This window comes from Tupaia chinensis, unplaced genomic scaffold (assembly GCF_000334495.1).
Source record: "Tupaia chinensis unplaced genomic scaffold, TupChi_1.0 Scaffold000077_1, whole genome shotgun sequence".
Lineage (NCBI taxonomy): Eukaryota > Metazoa > Chordata > Mammalia > Scandentia > Tupaiidae > Tupaia > Tupaia belangeri.
In genome coordinates this window covers 2,118,039-2,123,038 of record NW_006159538.1, presented here as the reverse complement: position 1 = coordinate 2,123,038, position 5,000 = coordinate 2,118,039, and the positions used below count along the sequence as shown (strand labels likewise).

Below are 5,000 nucleotides of genomic sequence, written 5' to 3'. Positions count from 1 at the left end.
TGCGAGTAAGATTTTATCTTAATTCCTGTTGTTTTAATGTAGATTCAATTTTTAAAATGTAACCAAAAAATAATAATAAAGGTGTATGTGAACTATTATGTGATATTCCGTGAGCAGGTTTGCTTAGGGGAGATATACAGTGAGTGACTAAAAAGACTACCACATAGAAGGGTTAAAAGAAAAATAAAAAAGAGGCAGTTAGAATAAGCTCTTACTAGGGATATTATGCTTTTTAAATTTTATTTGGTCTAGTTTGCAAATTTGGAGTTATTTGAGGAAAAGGGAAATTCTATACAATGACTGATGATAAAACTTCAAAACCCACTACCTCTGAGAAACTCCACCAGTAAAACTAGCACCCAAACTCTGACCGTGATCATTTTCTAATGAAAAGAGCAACACCCAAGCAACAGATGTGAGACTCTTAGAGTAGAGAAAACTGCCAACTTGAGACCTTAGAACTTGATATTTGCCAGTAAAAAAAAAAAAAAAAAAAAAAAAAGACCAAATTTGCTTAAGAATATACATCCTTGGGCCAGTTGGTGAGGTAGTGGTTAGGGCAGTTGGATCCCACATGGCCGACTAAGCTGACAAATCCTGTTCCAAGTGGAATAGCATGCTAGGCACATGGGCATGCATACCCAAAGTCATGAGGGAAGAATGGAGAAGAGGAGATTGTGACCGGGCTATCTCCTGGGGGCGGGGGATGGAGGGAGGTGATTGCTCACTTTCCTCTGTCTTCCTCTATCTCCAGCAAGTGCACATGCCATACAAAAAAACAGGAATTGCCAGAAGGTATGTGCATTTGCCAAGTGAAGAGAGAGAGCACCTCCTCCATGAAGAATGTGCATGCCATAGTCCTTTTTCCATTTCTTCCTCCTTTTGAGACTTTTGGCACAGAGGCACATGCACCCAGCCTGTTTTTCAAGTTGTAGTGTCCAGAACTCGAACCACACAGTTGGCCATGTGGGATCCAGCCACCTTGACCACCACACCCACCTCGCCTGACATACGTATTTCAAAAAATGTAAAAACAGACAAAATGGAGGTCTCTCAAAAGCCTACATAATAAAGTCAATTAAAAACACTGCCTCTTTAAGTGTGACTTACCAAAGTCAAATAAAATATGCATAGCTTTACTTGGAGAATAAATTTTCTTCTAAATCTAGATTATGTTTCTCAGGCAAACAGCAAAATTTGTATCATAATATTCATTTCTGTTTTTTTCCAAACTAGTGAGAAGATCTCTTCTTTGGAGCAAACCCATTAAAGTGGATCTTCAATAGAATTATATATTAATGAGTAGGATTAACATAGGAAAATGTCATAAGAGGAGGATATTTCTTCACAGCATTGGAAGATAAAATACCCTCTCCAATTCCTGTTGAAGTTATGCATGCAACAAAAATATCAAATTGCAAAAGACAAGTGAATATTAACAATATAAGCAAATTCCAACTTCGTTAATTTAGGGCATAGGAAAACTATTCTTAACCTGGGAAAGATCCATAAACTTGTTCAAAATAACACAAATTAAACTAAAAGCTACATATATAATATATATCATATCATTTGCATTTTATTCTTTGACAGTGCTAATAAAATTATTTCAGTAGAAACTCCTTGTTTATGGGTCAGCCCTCTGACCTAGTGTTTAAGGGCCCCAGGTCCCACAGAGCCGACCATATGATTCAAATCCTGGCCCTGGGGCCTTGAAAAAACATGCCAGGCACCTGTGCTTATGTGCCCCAAATCCTGACAGGTTGGAGAAATAGAAGAGAAGGGGTTGCAGAGGGGCCACACTCCACTAGAGCATGTTTTCTCTCTTTGTCTCTGTGTGTCTCTCTGGTAAGAGAGAGACATGTGCCACTGGCAAATTATATTAAAAAGAAAAAGAAGGGGGAAAAAAGGAAAAAAAAAACTACTTATTTAAGCAGTAATGACTTCCATCATATCATACTCCTTCATGCTTGTGGAAAGTAAATAGTAATAAATAAATGGCAAATATTGAATGAATCCCTGGAATCAGGATATTTTTCTACATCACATACATTCTGCATCCTATCAGTGTACCATCAGCTATACAATTTTGGTAGTATTCAGAACACTTCTAGTTGTAAGTGATAAAAACCAACTCAAAAGTAGCTTTATTGAGAACAACTTATTGGCCTAGCCTGGTGGTGCAGTTCATAGCATACTAGACAATAGTGCTGGGAGACACATGCCAACAGTGGGTTTGGATCCCCAGGTGGGTCTGAAAGTATTCTGGGCACATGATCAGGTGTTCACGATCAGAAAGAACTGATGAGCTGAGGAAGGAAAACTGTAACGTGCGCGTGCGCACCCACGTGCACATGTGCATCTTATATGCACACATGTGCTTTGTAGCATAAAATAATAACAATTTATTTGTTCACATAACTGAAAATTCCTGGCTTCTGATCCGGCTGGACTTAGTACTAAAATGATGTGATTAAGAACTGGTCTCTCTCCATTTCTGTCTTAGGCAGGCTCTTCCCCTTCAGAGGCAAAACAGACTAAGAGATGATCCAGATTCACATCCTCAGTACAAAGCCAGTGCATCTTCACCAGTAATTCCAGGAAAAAAAAAATAAAATAAAAAACAAGATTGAGTCTCACTGGCCCAGGTTGGATAACATGTTTATTTCTGTACCCTCACTGCAGCCAGCTATATGGAGTGCCCACTTCTGAAGACGTGAGACGGTAAGAGCTAACTCACTTCAACCACATATACCAAGAGTGAAAGAAGGGTTGCTTCCCTAAAGAAAACCAGGAAAAAAATAACAGACAGGAAAAATAGTGAATAGTACAATTCATAGTGATTTGTTTTTCCAATAACTATTATACTGAGGTAACTTGGGGAAAATTTTAATACAATTGTGAACACTTTGTTGTAAAGCAGTTACACAGCAAAGATTTCTTTGAATTGTTTCTAGCAGTCCCAAAAGAGTTACTAAAAAGTCTAGCTTTTTAAGAGGTTTTTGCTATAGGGCACGTGTGCTCACCAGAAAGGTAGAGAGAGACAGAGAGACAGAAAGTGAGAAATCACCCCCCCCAAGGGAGGATGGCCACGCCGCAACCCCTTCTCCTCCATTCTCCTCTCAGGATCTTGGGCATGCACACACACGCGCCCAGTGTGAGTTTAAGCCACCAGGTCCAGGACTCAAACCACGGTCGACTACATAGGAATCCAGCAACATAGGCATTATGCTAACTGCTAGTCCCAATCTATCAATTCTTAAGGCTAGCAAGAACGAGATTCTTCTTTTGATCATTTAGTTGCATCCCTCCCTTGAGAGACAGATACTCCAAGGTACTTTCCATACTTTCTATCTTCGCCTTTTGCCATTAAGTTTAAATTTTTAGAACACTTGCAAAGACTTAGAGGCATACCTGCAGCTACTATCTCAAGAAATTTCTATTCATGGGTTCCCAAGCACTACAAAAACTGGTTAGAGGCCAGCTATAAACATTTTTCTATGAGATCAAGCAAACCAACATCTTTATCTCTCTCCTTTTTTTTTAACTTACATTTCAACACTTATATCTTTAATGGGGATCCCATATAACTTAATTCACTTATCTTAATTTTAATTTGAAAATATCTCTGCATTTGTAAATGTATATGCCACAAGAGGACTACATAATAAACTGTTATTGGCCATTTATATCTTCTGTTAAATGTGACACCCAATTCTTTCCTAAAGAGAGAACTTTCTATGAGGGAATTGAAGGAAAATACAAATGCAGAGAAAGCCTGGGGAGCATAGAAAGCCATTAAAGGAAGGAAAGGCCGAGGCACTCAAGGAAATGTTCATTAATAGCAAATTCATCCCATATATATGGTCAGAGCACTGACTATAAGCAAACCACTGTGCTGGTGAGTACCAGAAACATGGCATAGCCCCCATTTCTCCAAAGTCATAAACAGCAATGGGATGGTGGGAGCCTGAGCAGGAGAGTGACAATGACAGGCCAATTCCTTCTCCCACAACTGCCCATCACAAGATCTAGAATTTTTAGATTCTTGTGATAAATAATAGACTACACTTTTTTAAAAATGTTTCATTCAACTCATCTGTACATTCAAAAAACTACTTCCTTCCTAGCTCTCAGGATAACACGGAAACAGAAAAAGGAAGCAGTACATGGAAAAAAGTTAAATTTAAGAAGACAATGCAGGTCTGGTAAATTATGAAAAGGATTGGGAGTGTAAAGATTTTTTAAAATTTTTAATTCACACAATTACATACTGAGTGTTTTTTGTACAGTAGCTATTATATGGTCGTATTGATTATTTAAGGAAAATTAGACTTAATATCTCTGTGTGCTATACACACACACACATACACGAGTCAGCAGTGGCATAGTGGCTAAGGCACTGGACTTCCATGTGACCGACTGCAGTTAGAATCCCAGACCTAATGGCTTGAAACTCATGCTGGGTGCATGTGCATGTGTGCCCAAAATCCCAAAGGAATAGAGGACAGGGAATTGTGGCATGGCCATCTGCCCAGGGTGTGATTTCTCATTTCCTGTCTCTGTCGCTCTGGTAAGCGTACACACCCTATAGTAAAAATATCACAACACAAACACGTACTACACACACATACACACACACACACAACTTTCTATCAGAAACTGATAGGAAGGACTTTCCATAAAAATTAGTAAAGGACAAGCACTAAAGGAGAGACACACAATGCTACGGGAGGTCAAACAAAAAGAGATTTTAGAAGATGACAAGGAGGGACCAGCAGATGGCACAATAGCTATGTTGCTGGACTCCCATGTAGTTAAGTGCAGTTTGAGTCCTAGACCCGGTGACTTAAACTCATGCCAGGCGCATGTGCGTGCATGCCCATGGAGAAGAAGGGATTGCGGTGTGGCCATCCCCCTGGGGCATGATTTCTAGCTTTCATTCTCTCTTTCTCTCTCTGTCTTTCTGGCGAGCACACGTGCCCTATAGCAAAAAACCT

The 5,000-nt window shown here is 39.4% G+C and overlaps 1 protein-coding gene and 1 long non-coding RNA gene across 4 annotated transcripts in view; one reads left to right on the top strand and one right to left on the bottom strand.

The window, feature by feature from the left end:
- The window catches only part of SOX6 (SRY-box transcription factor 6), a 666,092-nt gene that overhangs the window by 472,906 nt on the left and 188,186 nt on the right, over positions 1–5,000 (bottom strand). The gene's annotated exons all lie outside the window — the stretch shown is intronic.
- Positions 1–5,000, top strand: part of LOC102467821 (uncharacterized) — a 17,217-nt gene that overhangs the window by 2,637 nt on the left and 9,580 nt on the right. The window contains exon 2 of the long non-coding RNA XR_333671.1: positions 2,507–2,724. This is a non-coding gene — a long non-coding RNA (uncharacterized LOC102467821). The remainder of the gene's footprint in view (positions 1–2,506; positions 2,725–5,000) is intronic.